Source organism: Hydra viridissima, unplaced genomic scaffold (genome assembly GCF_058129835.1).
Source record: "Hydra viridissima isolate aposymbiotic clone 2 unplaced genomic scaffold, HvirCarnegie_v1 scaffold_9, whole genome shotgun sequence".
NCBI lineage: Eukaryota > Metazoa > Cnidaria > Hydrozoa > Anthoathecata > Hydridae > Hydra > Hydra viridissima.
The window spans coordinates 5,762,858-5,778,328 of record NW_028324308.1 but is presented as its reverse complement, the minus strand read 5'-3'; the positions used below and the strand labels follow the sequence as shown (position 1 = coordinate 5,778,328).

The 15,471-nt window shown below is 30.7% G+C and overlaps 1 long non-coding RNA gene and 2 pseudogenes across 3 annotated transcripts; 2 read left to right on the top strand and 1 right to left on the bottom strand.

The window, feature by feature from the left end:
* Positions 1-1,059: 1,059 nt before the first annotated feature.
* LOC149883729 (uncharacterized) lies at positions 1,060-3,721 on the bottom strand. The gene is made up of 2 exons (XR_016455634.1): positions 1,432-3,721; positions 1,060-1,305 (listed from the first exon to the last, which is right to left on the bottom strand). It is a non-coding gene; the product is annotated as an uncharacterized LOC149883729 (long non-coding RNA).
* Positions 3,722-5,253: 1,532 nt separating this feature from the next.
* Positions 5,254-8,827, top strand: LOC149883728 (uncharacterized; annotated as a pseudogene). The gene is made up of 3 exons (XR_016455627.1): positions 5,254-5,569; positions 6,841-8,449; positions 8,686-8,827. The product of XR_016455627.1 is annotated as an uncharacterized LOC149883728 (transcript).
* Positions 8,828-9,513: 686 nt separating this feature from the next.
* Positions 9,514-12,784, top strand: LOC145200218 (uncharacterized; annotated as a pseudogene). Its single transcript, XR_016455635.1, has 7 exons — positions 9,514-10,021; positions 10,171-10,352; positions 10,562-10,943; positions 11,026-11,181; positions 11,278-11,427; positions 11,604-11,803; positions 11,942-12,784. The product of XR_016455635.1 is annotated as an uncharacterized LOC145200218 (transcript).
* Positions 12,785-15,471: the final 2,687 nt, after the last annotated feature.

Below are 15,471 nucleotides of genomic sequence, written 5' to 3'. Positions count from 1 at the left end.
GCTTGCAATCATGTTTAACCATGGGTTGGAATGTTCCATTACAGTGTATTTCAATCGCTCGAAAAAATTCATCCCAGGATAAGAAAGTATCATGAGCTTTTAGCGACATTATTTTGAACAAAAAAATTATCGCAAAATAAAAGCAAATCACATCAAAATTGTTCAAAACATCAACAAGATTTAGCGCATGCGTACAAAGTATTGCGCTCCAAGTAGAATATGGCTGCATAGAGCGCATTGCGCTTCAAGTAGCAACGGCCAAAAAATAATGTTTGATCAAAAAGCGCAATATAAAGAAAGTTTTCGAAAAAGTGTTCTCCGTCGGAAAAGTGACGTAGTCAAGGATTGGCATGGATAGGAAGCAACCCACCATGTTTATTAAACTTGCCCTCAATTTACAAAACCCCTCCACAAAAATGGTCCGCATACATGCAGAATAATTCCTAACATTATAACCCAGAAGTACCTAGAAGCAGGCAATTCTCCTTAACAGCCTGTTTTTCTTACCTATCAGTATGTTAAAACAACATAAAATGACTTATTTGATAAAAGTAAATAAAATAATTTACTTTTTACTTACTTACTAAGTAAAGTATAGTGTTTAAATGATAAAAATTTACATTTACTTGTAATGGTAACTAGTTTTTTTTTCAAATAGTTTTTATGTAAGTTGCCTTTTATTAATTTTTGTTACTTTTACGCATGAAAGTAATTTCATATTACGATGCAGTATTCTCTTTTAAAAGTAAATATGACTTTTTTTAAATCTTATATTTACGTAAGATCACTTTCAAAAATAATTTACTTTTACATGTAAAAAGTAAATTACATTTCGATACAAACTATTTGTATAAGTATAAATCTAAATTACTTTTACGCGGCTTACTTTTAAAAGTAATTTACAAAAAGTAAATAACTGTTTTATGTAAACTACTTTTACTTGAAGTAAAAAAATAACGCATTTTTAATAAGTTTTTAGTAAGTTACGCATTTTTAAAATTAACTTTATGTAAGTAATTTTTATATGTAATATAATGTTATTTTTTAAAAAATGAATTACTTTAAAATGTAAATATATTTCATAATTTAATCTAAGTTATGTAAAGTAATTTTTTTTTTACATCAAAATAAGTAAAAGTGCCATCCCTAAAGAGAACTCTTCTTTGATATTTCGCTTTGATTGTGTTTTTTCTATGCTTAGATTGACACCGCACAATGTTGCAAGTTTAGCAAATCCATTTTTGTGGTTTACAGACTGCTGAGGTGAATCTTGAAGTTCAAATCGAACATCTAAATCTGTCTCTTCTAAAAATGAAAATAAGTAATAATATTTGTCGATACGGAAATCTTTTTATAATAGTACTTTAAAAAATTATTTACATAAGTTTAAATATATTTAAATTTAAAAACAAATAACATTTTATAACGAACCACTTCTCGGCTGGTTTTGGTCATTTTGCATACAAGTGTTTCTAAACGTTGACCTTCGAGGATATTGTCGGAGCATTGTATTCAAAAATGTTTTCAACAGTTTACTTTCTGCTTCCTGATATTCTTTTGTAAGACATTCGTTAGTTCTCGGATCAAAGAAACATGTTAGAAAAGTTTGTAACTTTTGTTTTGGAGATATCTTTTCAATAAAGTATAAACCTTCATAAACTTTTGTTTTGGAGATATCTTTTCAATAAAGTATAAACCTTCATAAACTTTTGTTTTGGAGATATCTTTTCAATAAAGTATAAACCTTCTTGAACTTGGGAAAACTACTTCGTAACATGTTTTCTTTCTCGACCAAAGAAGACGATTGCGATAGAAAACATTTAGCTGAAGATTCATTTTCAAGGAAGTTCATTAACGTATTTTGGACAAATTTGGCCGACGAAAGTGTTGGAAAATTTCTAGTAGAGAGAAATTAAGTTGCTTCAAAGAATGGTGCAAGATTATAGTGTAAAACAGATTTTATAGTGTAAAACTTCTGATAACAGATTTAGTTTCTTGAGTTTACTAACTTGTTTTTCTATCAACCCATTGGTAGCTCCAGGATCTATAGTAACTTTATTTTAAACATTTTTAGTTTTAATTATCTTACAAATCATTAAAAAAGTTGAGTTCCAACGTACATGAAAATCTGACAATAAGTTATTTATTTTTAGCCCCTGTTTATTTATCTCATCAAATACAAATGATTGCAATATTGAAGACCATTAACAAGAGCTAAAGTTTTTCTTAACCTAAATAAAATGATGGATGAACAGTTAAATAACTGATTAACAGTTTCATCTGTGGATGCTTCTTCTTCCTCGCTACTTTTATCATCATCCGAGCTCACGTTTTCCGTTTCATAAGTACACGCATTTTCTAATTGATTGTTTACATCGTGCATTTCAAGCTGTTCGTCCGGACGATATATTTTCATTAGACTCGTTATTGCTTTCATTCTAGTAATTGTAATAAATAAGATCCTCGTCGATATCTGATGTGCCACCTAATAAGTTCTGTAATGGTTTGGCCCATAACTTTATTCCATGATTTAAAACGACATTTAAGTTATGACAAACGCATGAAAACCGTAAAGCAATAGATCACATTGCCTTTTTAATGTCTTTAGCGTTGTGTGTTGTTATTGAAATAACTTTAGTATCGATTTCAAGTTTAGTAATTTCTTTTTGTACGAATGCTGTAAGTCTACTACTTAATTGTCTTACGTAAAATTTATGAAAGCAAACTATATTTGATTTGTATTTAAACTTCTTTGTTAAATAATGCGCTGTTATGCAAAGTCAATAGGATCCAACCCTATATTTTTCCACAAATCGGTTGCTAGAGCAATATGGATAACTGACTAAAGCTTAGCTCTAAGATCGTTCTTGTATTGACAGTACTGCTTTCTCAATCGCGTTGCTATTGTGAGGGTGGCGTTTTTATGATATATTTCTGCTTGATATTTAATTTAATTTTAATGTTTGTTTAACGTTTAACGTTTAGTTTTTTTTTATTTTGTTATTTAGTTTAGCTGATGAAGGTAAGGGGAAGGGGAAGGTTTGGGTTAAGGTTATGTTTGGATTAGGTATATGGAGGTTGGGAACGAGGTTGATGGTCTGGGAAGTACTAGGTTAGGTAAGGGCGAGGTTTAGGGATAGTTTGGTTAAGAATGGGCAAGGTTTAATCTAAAAGGGCTAAACTTATAATCGCCGTCCTCAGTATATTCTATAATATAATAAAACTCAACAATTGTTCTATTAATGTGTAATGGTAGCACTCTTACTCTTATAACTTTTATATAATACAAATAATATTCTCTTACGCTTCTTGCAGTGTTCAATACTTTTTATTTCAATTATTCCTCTTTCTTTTATATCTTCTTTTATTACAAATATCTCTTCTTTAAGTAAATCTTCTTTTTATTCTCCAACAATCAATATTAAAATCTTCTTCTTTTATTCTTTTATTCACTTGCTTATTAAACTGTTTATTCATCAAAATACTCTTCTTACCACAAAATTCTTTTTCTTCTTTAAAATCCTCTTTAAATCTCTTAAAACTCTTTTCTCATAAAAATCTTCTTTTAATCTCTTTAAAACTCTTTCTCTTAAATTCCTCTTTAAATCTCTTAAAAATTCTTTCTCTTAAAATTCTCTTTTTTAATTTATTCTTCAAAAACTCTTTTCTCTTCTCCCAAAAACTCTACTCTTATCTTCACTTAATTCCCTTTAACTCCTCCGGTCCTTCTTTTTTATTGAGCTTTTATAGTTTTTGCTTGTTTTCCTGTTGCGATATCTTTTCATTTATTTATATGGCAGGTTTATGAGTCTTCGTGTTTACGTCTTTTCTCAGTTGTTTTTAACTTTTCTTCTTTCCGTTTTATCGTCTACTTACATGATAGATCGGTGAATCATCGTGTATAAGTCTTTTCTGATCGTTGTTTTTAACTTTTCTAATTGTCGCTTTATCGTTTACGAGTCTCCACGTTTACGTCTTTTCTCAGTTGTTGTTTTTAACTTAATTCTTTTTGCTTTATCATTTATTTATGTGAATAGTGGACGAGTCATCTTGTATGTGTCTTTTCCGATCGTTGTTTTTAGCTTTTCTTATTATCGCTTTATCATTTACGCGTCTTCGTGTTTACGTTTTTTCACAGTTGTATTTAACTTTTCTTCTAACGCTTTATCACTTATTTATGTGAAGAGTTGGTGAATCATCTTGTGTATGTTTTTCTATCGATCGTCGTTTTTATTTTAGTTTTCCCTCCTCACACTATTGTCTTTCGATGAGGCGGTTTGAAAAGTGGAGCAAGAATGTTTAGAAGGCGTTGCATACCAGGTTTTATGAAAATCGTTAAAAGGACGGCCATCTTGAATAATGCAATTTATTACGGCTTTATCTATTTCATCTTTGTTCTGCATCCCAACTAATTTATCTTGAACAAGTCATTTTTTTTGAGAATCGTAAAGGTACTCAGATTTTTTATGAACATGGAAAATATGTTTTCGCAGATTTGGTTCAGGCCAACAAGGTTTCCATTCTCCGGGCACATCAAACAAACATACTTATTAGTGTTGGCAACAAATGAAAATAGGGTCTTAATAGGCAATGCTTTTATTTTACGTACTGATTTTATAACTTGATCATCGTCGGTATCAGAGTTCGAACCTACAGCACAAACAATAGTTTATAAAATTATATTTCAAGTATCAACGCAAATTAAAGACTGATACAAATAAATCTCATAAGATGAACTATTATCTCCTCCTAAGATTCCAACATCAAGTATACTGTCTAAAGATACAAATGAGGATTCTACGACGTTGTTGTTGGTATGAAATTTTTGTAAGGGGCATAATTGTATCTAGATAAAAATGTTTTTATTTCAAAACAAAAAAAAGGAAATAAATCACACCAGTCAAACTTCTAAAAACTCCTTCCTCTCACTGTTGTTTTCAACTATTTTCCTCAATGGAAACGTTATGTGCACAGCCAACCACTAAAGCAGTTTTTGGCGTTATTAAAAACACCATATATTTTTATAAAAATACACATTTATATTATTATTACATTTTAATCTACAAATAAAAATATCAACTTAAGAATAACGTTCTTATCTTTCAGATCATGAAGTGATTTTAGTAAAATATTATGTACTGAAACCATGAAAATATTTCGTCGTTATATTAGCAAGTAATTTATAATAGCATGTAATTTTATTAAAACTCATTCAAAGTTATTATCATTATGATTTATGTCGTTCATAGGTTAGTATAAACTTAGCTGAATAATATACGTCTAAAATATACGCATTGACGAAAGATGCAAATTAGAGAAGTTTTAGATGATCTATAGACGTCTTTTGCCTGCTGGGTTGCTTCAACAGTTTGTTTGTTTCAGATAAAGACAAACATTTCTGGCAATGTATGTTGATAAAGTCTTGCATTCCAAATAAAGGTCTTTTAGAATTTTCTTTTTTTGTCTTTTTTTCCAGTCATTGTTGTCGAAAAAAGTAAACAAAATTAATATGGTGCTAGCCTTGTTTACGAGAAGTCTCAGATTCAAATCGTAAATAAAGAACCTGATAGTAAGTTATTTTCCTCATAAAGTTTCCTCAATCATTTTTATGGTTTTGAAGTCTCACACAAAATAGTTGGATTTATGGAACATAAAGTAATTAAACGATAAGTTTGTAACATAATTAAAGAAAAAGTAGAACATGTGAAAAAATTTTGATATTTGAAGTTTGCCTAAGGAATGATTTGAGAATAGTGACTTGAATCAGTTATGTAACGTAATTTCAATAAAAATTGTTACAACTGTTGTAATTAAAAATTGATTTTCCCGCAAACGATTACAATTAGGAAATCATCATGATCACACTGAATTAAGAACAAGTTATCTAAACTTAAAAAAATCTCCTCACAAGAGTTTCGGCTCATTTCGGAAGTGGTTTGATCAGAAATTTCGACTGAAACCACGGCGATCTATACTGCAGGCCTTGCCAACGTGCAAACCGCGTATCTGACTGGGGGCCTATTTTAAATTTCGAAGTGTCTTCGTAGAGCGCAATGCGCTCTACCTAGCCATAAGCTGCTCAGAGCGCAATATTGTACACGCATGCGCAATTATTTTATTACAACAGTGCGATGTATATTTTACAATAAAGCTGGTTAGATAGGCGATTAGGGTAAGGGTGAGGGTTAGGGATAGGGATAGGGATAGGGATGGGGATAGGGTTAACATCAACAAGGTAAAAAAAAAAAAAAAAAAAATTTAGCGCATGCGTACAAAGTATTGCGCTCCGAGTAGCATATGGCTGCGTAGAGCGCATTGTGCTCTAAGTAGCAACGGCCTTTAAATTTCGCTTAACTTAGGTAAGCGCAAGAAAAGTACCACTCAGAATACGATCAAAGTCCACTAACTCGCAATACATAATTATGCGTAAATAATTATTTCTAAGTTATGCGAAATATTCAATTTTAATTTTTAATTTTTCAAAACGCGCTTCAATTTAAAATATTTTACAGGCTTCTTAGCTAGAGAAAATAAAAGGTTTTGATGCTAAAAAAAAGAAATTTTGAAATGGAAATGGAAATGACAAGGCATATGTAAATTTAAATCTTTAAATTTTTATAGTTTTGATATTTTTAAATTTTTATCAATCTAGAAAATATAAGTTAATATTCAACTTTTTTAAATTAAAAAAAAAATTGTTTCATTTAACAAATGAAGTAAATTCTGAGGCAGAAGATGTTTTAAGTTTGCAAGGTGTTTTGGTTAACTTATTACTTACCTGAATTTTTAACCTAATTGTTTATCTAAAAAGTCACTAAACTATGTAAATTAAATTTTCAGATAGCGAAACGACTTGTATTTATAATACTGTTGAAGAAGCTGAGCGCTGTGTTCTATCTGTTAATGACCCTACAAAAGTTTCAAGTTTGCATGATTTTAGATATTTTTTGCTATACAATCTTTTTCCATTTATTTTGAAATAATTAGATCTTCACATTTCAGATAAAATTGATACCTACATATGTAATTCGGTTGAGGAAGCTAATCAAAGTCTTCATAACTATGAGATAAACAATACTGTTAGGTTTGCTGCTTTCTCAACTCCAAAAGAATTTGGTAGTACAGGTAAAGAATATGGAAACAATGACAACTAAATGATGCAAACACTTCTTTACTGTATTCCGAAAGTATCCTACTTGGTCATGGGATGCATTATCAAAACTTTATATAAATTCTCCATTCTTGAATTTGGATGCAGATGACTATGATATATTGCAAGAAAAAACCCCTTTTACTTTTTCAAACTCCTTTTTACCTTCTATGGAGTCATTTTCACCTGAAAGAGTCATTTTTGCCTTTAAAAGAAGAAGAGGCTATTGTAGAAGCTCAACAATATACTCACATTTATTCTGGTGTTGATGTTAGGGAGATGCTTAATACTATAAGAAATCTATCTTTTGAATTCGAGGCAAACTCCGATGAAATTGTTATGTTACACAAAACTCTTTCTTCTCTCATAGACAAACTGAATAAAGGAAGAGCTAGAGAGTCTGGGATTCCGGTTACTCAAACAGATGTTAAATCAAAAAATAAAAATACGCACATTTCAATGTTCGGAAACCAGTAAAAGTTAAAACGAAGCGCGTTGGAACTCGGAAAGAAAAAACAATAATTGCTTCTAAAGTATTTATAACTGAAGAGAGTTACTTAACAGGTACATTTGAAAAAGAAATTGTTGAAGAGCCGGTAAACAAGGAAATGTTTATTGCTAACCAGGTGATTGTTCTTTCTGATAATGGTGATGAACATTCAGCAAAAAAATTGAATATGTTTCCTAAGAAAAATCTTTCCTCGGATGATATAAAAGATATTACAACCAACCAGATGTTGTCAGACACTGTTATCAACTCAGTGCAAAAAATGATAACTGGTGTTTCTGGTCTGCAGGATCCAATTCTGGGCCAAAATTTGTCATTTTGTGTGTAAAGGAATCATTTGTACAGATATTACATGATGGTGATTTACATTGGCTGACAATTAGCACTTTTGGCTGTTCTGAAGGTGAGGTATGTCTTTTAGACAGCATGTTTAAAGGAAAAGTGAAAAATTATGTTGTCAGGCAAATTTGTACAATAATGCAGTGTGCCAAAGATAACTTGACAGTACCAGTTTTACCAGTGCAACAACAAACAAATAATGTAGATTGTGGTTTGTTTGCATTGGCATTTGCACAGCATATTGCTTCTACTGGCTCAAATCCGTGCTATGTTTCATTTGAAAGTAATGCAATGAGAAACCATTTACTTCAAAGTATTGTGGAAAACCAGTTAAATGATTTTCCAAAGACTGAAAAATTGGCAAGGTTTTGTAAAGAAAAAGAATTTAAGTTTACTCTTTATTGCATATGCCAGCAAATTTGGATGGCTTCAGATAAATTTATCAAAGATAAGTAAGTGAAGTAGCAATAAAATTTTGTTTCCACTTTTCAATCTCTCTCTCTCTCTCCATATATATATACATATATATATATATATATATATATATATATATATATATATATATATATATATATATATATATATATATATATATATATATATATATATATATATATATATATATATATAAATTATTGTGCTACTTCTGTTCAGATTTTATTTGTACACTAAGTATTAATCTATTTAGACATATGGTGCAATGTGGAAAATGTGAATGTTGGTTTCACCGTGATTGTGAATGTATACCTCAATATATTTTGGAATGTGAGAATGTTGAATGGTATTGCTGCCGATGCACAATTACTTTACAATGTAGTATTTTAACTTGAATAGTTCTTTAATATTTAAAAACCTTTTTTATTTAGTTTAAAGAGGTTTATAATTTGAGTAATTAAATTCAGCGTCATTAAAATTGTGAAATTGTAATTATACTTTAAAAGTTTAGAGTCTACAATATTTAAGTTAATATATTTTTTTTTCTTAGAAAAATCTCATGGCTGGATATCATGTGACAAGATAACTAGGTGTTTGAAGCAGCATTTGAAAAAGACAAAACAGTGTTTAAACATAGTTTCAAAAAACATGTATGATACCTTTTGGATCTTAATCACTCACTACAACATGACAAAAGCTTTTATAACATAGTTGCACGGTGAATAGGCACCAGCAATTTTTGGTATTAGTTTGCTTCAAGCTGGAGTAGATAATTTAAAACAAAATAAGGGTTAACTCAAAAATAAAAAATTCTGAAGTTAACTAGAACCTATCTTATTTTAAAAATGAGTTTTAAAATTTTGACTTAAAATATTGGCTATATGTCGCCATTTTTATTGAATATATTATGACATTCGGCGTTAAAAAAATGTAAACAAACTAAAACAAAATAGTAAATCAAAGCCTGCGGAAGCGTTTTACTTATTGCTATTTGTGTTAAAGAGTTACTGAATCTATAATATATATATATATATATATATATATATATATATATATATATATATATATATATATATATATATATATATATATATTACCTATAATATCAAACGATCTAAATTCATTACAATAATACAAAAATGCCTCCTGTAAGAAGAACTAGACGGTGCAAATTATATGGTGGTAGTCCTTCCGATCTTCCTATTACAGACCTAGCAACTTATGGTGATGTAGCAAGATTTTTCTACAAACTGAGAGATTTAGAAGGCATTAAAGACAAAAATGTCATTATTCAAAGAACACTTTGTAGTTTAAAAAAAGTTTGGTTCAGTTGTAATTCTAAATTAGTTTTATTACCTGAAAAAAGTTTAATTGTTAAACTGTTAAGATTTTATAACAATGTTATTTCTTGGAATGGAAATAAGATTAAACTTTTGACCAAAAAGTTATTGGAAAAAAATAAAAATAAACTGTTTGACCTGCTAGCATGTAACTGCAAGCTTGAAGCTCTTCCCTGTGATGACAGGAATATCAAATGCTTAGGTTGTTCAGATGTGCATCTTTACTGTAGTTGTGTTGGCAGTAAAAAAGTAAGTTATGAAAATTGAAAATAAATTTGAGTTGGACTTTGCATAACTTATTTAATTTTTATTTGATTGATTAGTTTATTTTTTATATAAAATTATGTGTTCCACAAGTTATTTTTAAATAGTATTTAGAACCACAAAATATTATTTAGATTCCTATAGAAGAGCGCTCCTATATAAAAGACCAAAGGGAGAAAATTGATACTAAAGGAAAGTTTCAAATAGGAGGTATTGATAACTCTATTTTATCAACTACCTCAAATAAAAAAAAACTAAAGCATCTGATGAAGAAATTTATATTAAAGAGTTTGACACAATCATGGATTCAGATCAGGTAATAAAATGTGATGTGTAAACTTTGATTGTATGATACAAACTGTATATTATTTATATAGAAATTACAGCATATTTAAAATAAATAACCGATAAATAATTCTTTAAAGTATAATGTTATAAAATCAATTCTTCAATGGTAATGCATTTAAATGTAAAATTTGCTTTTTTGTGAATTTCAATTTCTTTAATTTTTTTTTTTTTTTGTAGAGTGAAACTTCCTTATCATCATTAAGTCACACTAGATCCAAGCACTATAACACTACTTACTATCCCAATTTTGCATTAGAGGTAATTAGATATGGAATATCAGATGAAGCGGGGGTCGCCATAGCTAATGCTCTACTTCAAGATATTGGTCTTCTCCATCTAAATGAGGTTATTGATCCAAGTAAAATGAAGAGAGAGAAAGAACGAGTGTGTTCGCATGCTAGTTTTGAACAATCTAAGATTTCAAATATAAAGGCAATTGGTTTGGATAGTAAACGTAATAAAAACTCATTGGTTTATGAAGAGAGAGATATTGATGGTGAAATAAAACTTTATAAATCTACCAGCACTGTAGACCACTTGACATTTACAATTGAATCAGGTAAAGGCCAATGTTATCTCTCTAGTTATGATTTTTTTTGTAATTTTTTTTTTCACTAAAAATATATCTTATTTTAATCAAGGCAAGTTGCAAGGTCAGTACCTAAAGCACATAGATGTACCAAAAGAAAAAGGAAAAGGAAAAGATCTTGCTGAATTTACCTGTGATGTTCTCAAGTAGTTTAAAAGCGATGAAAGTATCAAGGCAATAATTTTGGACAATACAAATGTTAATACAGGTATTTTTTTTCAAAACACCTGTCTGAAATATCAAAAAAGTTAGTATATAAAACTTCAGTTAAGTTTTATATTTGCATATTAATATATCATTTTAGGTAAAGATAATGGTTTAGTAGCTTGGCTTGAGAGAATGTTGCAAAGAAGAATTCATTTAGTTGGCTGTCTTCTACATGTTAATGAGTTACCATTGCGTCATTTAATTTCTAAACTTGATGGTTCTTCCAATAACCCAAATAATTATTCAGGTAATAATAACACTATTTTAAGTTCTTGTTTGTGATCATATTAATAGTAACATTATTTATCACATTGCTTTACTTTACTTTATTCTAATGTATTTTATTATAAATAAATGTTTTTAATAAAATATTTTTTATAATGTTAATATATTTGATTAAATAATAATACTAATATTTTAAAGGACCAGTCGGAAAATGTTTGACAGATCCATTTCATTTAAATTTAACTGTTGACTTCATACAAGTTAAGACAGACATTGAATATCCTCCTCCATCTGTTATTAAAGAACTCTCTAAGGATCAAAGAATGCTACTAGAATACAGTATTGGAATTTCTAGAGGGTTTTCAAACGAAAAGTATCTAAAAAAAAAAAATAGGTGTGTTGTTTTGTTAATTATTTGTTCTTGATATTTTTTCTATTATTTAGTTTGTTAGAAGTTTATGTATATGAGTGTTTATTAAAAAGCTATATAGTTAACTATTTAAGGTCTAAAAATAATTATATTTTATATATGAAAGATTAAAATTATAGGCCCTATTTGTCATGCAAGGTGGCTGACAACAGCAGTGCGGATAATGGCACTATACACAAGAACAATCAATCCCAGTAGAGAGCTTAAAATCTTTGTTGAATATATTCAAACAGTATATACTCCAATGTGGTTCAATATCAAAAAGTCAAAGAGTTTTACCGAGGGACCTAAACTAATTTTCCAATTTATTCAGCGAATTTTGAAGCTGGATACTGAAGTTCAAGATATTACATTGCCTATTATTTATAGAAACTCTTTTTGTCTCCAACCTGAGAATTTTATTGCTGCTCTACTTTATTCTGAAGAACAAGTTTATAGAACAATTGCTGTTATAAAAATTTTAGAAACAAGAAAAACTCCTATCAAGAAACCTAAAAATGGATTAAAAGATGGTATTAGGGTTAATTCTATTCCAATTATTGATTGTAAATGCAAAAACTGGTCAAAATTGATAAATTTGTATGATATAGATTGTTTTGAGCCCCCTTGTGTCGAAAATATATCAAATGAGGAACTTTTAAAGATGATTCCTAATCGAGGAAAGGCTCCCAACTTTCCGTGCCACTCACAAACAGTTGAAAGAGCAGTGAAATTGACTTCTGAAGCTAGCGAAAAATCCATCAACCTCAAGAAAAGAAATGCTATTATTCTAGCGAAATGCAAAAGTCCAAATTAGCGTAAAATTTTTAAAACAAAAAAAGATTATGTGTTGTAGTTGCTAATATATTTTTTGATATTGATACCGATTTGGTTAAGCATTAAAGTTTTAATATATTTAGTAGTTTACTTAAAATAAAATGTGTACTTAATCCAAAGAAGCATAATAAAATGTTGTCTTTTTGGGTGAGGGGGAGAGAAGGATTGTAAACACCTGACACGCCATTTAGTCGCCACCCATAATAATGATTTTTTTCTTTTGCTTCCGTAATTTAGAACAAACCCTGATAAATAGTGCTAAGTTATAGCACTATAGTATAACAACACTACTATAAAAGGCGGGTTCTGGGACAAACCCATTTTTGATGCCCGTTGTGAATTTTTTTGATGATTGAGGGGTGAAAATTTTTTGATGCCCGTTGCGAATTTTTTTGATGATTGTCCCATAAAAAAAGGGAGGTCAAAAACATTTTTCATGACGTGAAAATGCGTAATGAAAAAAAAGTTTTCAATTTTTGTAAAGGTGTTGAAATCGTTCGCGAAAAATTAATTTTTCTTTTTGTCTTAGTTCTTGCTCGTGTTTTTCTTCGAGAATGGATTTATACATTTCAATTTCGCGCCATCCTAATCCTTTGCTCCTTAAATATTCAATTCGGTCAAGTGTTTTCAAGCTTCTGATTCTTCCGTCGTCATTTCGCAAGATTCTCATTTTTATTTAGCCAAGAAAAAAATTTTTCACAAAATTAAATTTAAAAAAGGGATGCTTGAGAATGGGGAGTTTGGTCCGAGAAGCAATCCGGATCTGATGGATTCGTAACCTTTTCCGCTTTTGATGTAAAGACCGTCTCTGACTGAGCTTCCTTTGATCCAGGGTGTTAAAAATAATCCGTTTCCTCTGTGAGTGCCCATTTTCATTCCGTGGCCATTTTTTTTGACGTAAACGACACCCCTTCCTGAAATTTTATCGATCACAGTGGACCCAAGCGAAGAGGCAGCTCCGCCTAATAAACCAGTGGCAACAACGGGAGCGGCTCGAGCAGCAAGCATTCCCAATAAAGGTAAAAGAGCTCCGATAAATCCTCCCTTCACATTTGCGTTGTGTTCCACTTGAGTCTTGCTCATTTTAATGGTGACTCCAACTCCTCGATGGAGAGCGTCCAAAATTTTTTGGTGTTGTGTTTGTGTCACAAGCAAAACGTCGTTTCCGTGGAAATCCTCTCTTGAAATCCGGATGCTAACGGGCTTTCCTTCCATCATTATTTTTTCGATCTGGCCCTGTGACACGTTTAATTTGACACTGATATATTTGTTCATTTTTTAAACGAGGGAAAAAAATATTTATTTCACTTCTCGAATGTGATAACGGATCGTGATGTCCTCGCCGCGAAAATCGATTAAATTTCCGTTTTGATCGATGATGCGTGTAACCATCGTGGAAATTTCAGGAACTTTGAAAGGGAGGTAAACCAAATGGGTGGGTCTTTCGATGATTTTAAAGCCAGGACCAACAGCGGGGTAAAAGGAGTAAATGCAATTTAATTGCGAGCCGTTGATGTATGCTGACCCAATGGCGTTGTTGACGATTCTGATCGTGTTGACGCTTGAAATCCTGACAATGTCTTCGGACTCGTATTCTGAATTGGAGTCCAATTGTCTTTTTGTGAATCCCAAAAGAGAGGCGATGCTGTTTTCAACGTTCAGGTCCATCAAATAATTTAATCCAAGTTTGACGGTTGATTTTAAAGTGTTTGAGTTGGATCCGATTTTGATGTTTTCAGGTGAGTAACTGATTTTATTTGCGGTGACGTAGCTTGCGCTTTGAGACGCATAATTTTTGATTGTGTTAGAGACGGTTTTTTGCAAATAATTGTTGATGTTGATGATGTCGTAGCTTCCGTCTGGAATGACGACGTTTTCCCAATTGGCACCGTTGTTCATGCTGTACCGGAAAGAATTGTTTTTGCTGGTGATGTTTGGAAAGCTGTTGTACGTCTCCAGACCGAGAAAAGCCATCTCATAAGTTTTTCCTTTTTCAAAAACGATTTTGTCCAAAAATTCGGTTATTATTATGTTGGAATTTCCATCCACGTCGATGATTATGCCTGACATTTTTTAAATGGACGAAATTTTTTAAATGGACGAAATTTTTTTTAAATAGGTTTTTTTTTTATTGCGCCAAAAATGTCAAGTCCGATTCGATATTTTCCCTTGTTTTTTTTTGACGATTAATCGATAACAGCAAATCCGTGATCCTCCTTCCAGCATTTTTTGCAAAAATCTTTGAAAACTTCTTTTTTCATATCGCACGAAACGTGGTCATTATAAATGTGGTTCACATTTTTTAAATCTTGAGGAAACAGACAAATGAAATTGGCATTTTCTCGAATGGTTTTTCTTGGAAGCAAGAAATAATTTTGAGCGAGGTAAAAGCAGTCGACGTTGGAGTGCCTTCCTCGGATGTAATATTTTTCGCACTTATTTTGCTTGGTCAATTGCAAATCGTCAAAGATCATCAAATTGTTTTTGGTTGAATCGAGGTCTTCAGGTTCAGGCACATCGTCATCCGTTTCGAAAAATTGGCAATCCATGTCCTCGGTTTCGGAAAAAGTTTTTGAAAGGTCGTTGATGACGCATTCGGGGTTTAAATTCAATTTTTCCATTTCGTTTTGCACCTTGAATAAATCGAGAATGATATTTTTTGGCAATTTTTTTTTGAATGAGCTTTTGAGTATTTTGTACTCGGGCTGGAAAAGAGATTTCCCAAAGACCTGCAAGTGGTTATAATCCAACCATCCAGGTTTTAACAACAAATTGAGAAGAAGCGTTGTTTTTCCGCAACCGGACTTTCCAACGATGATT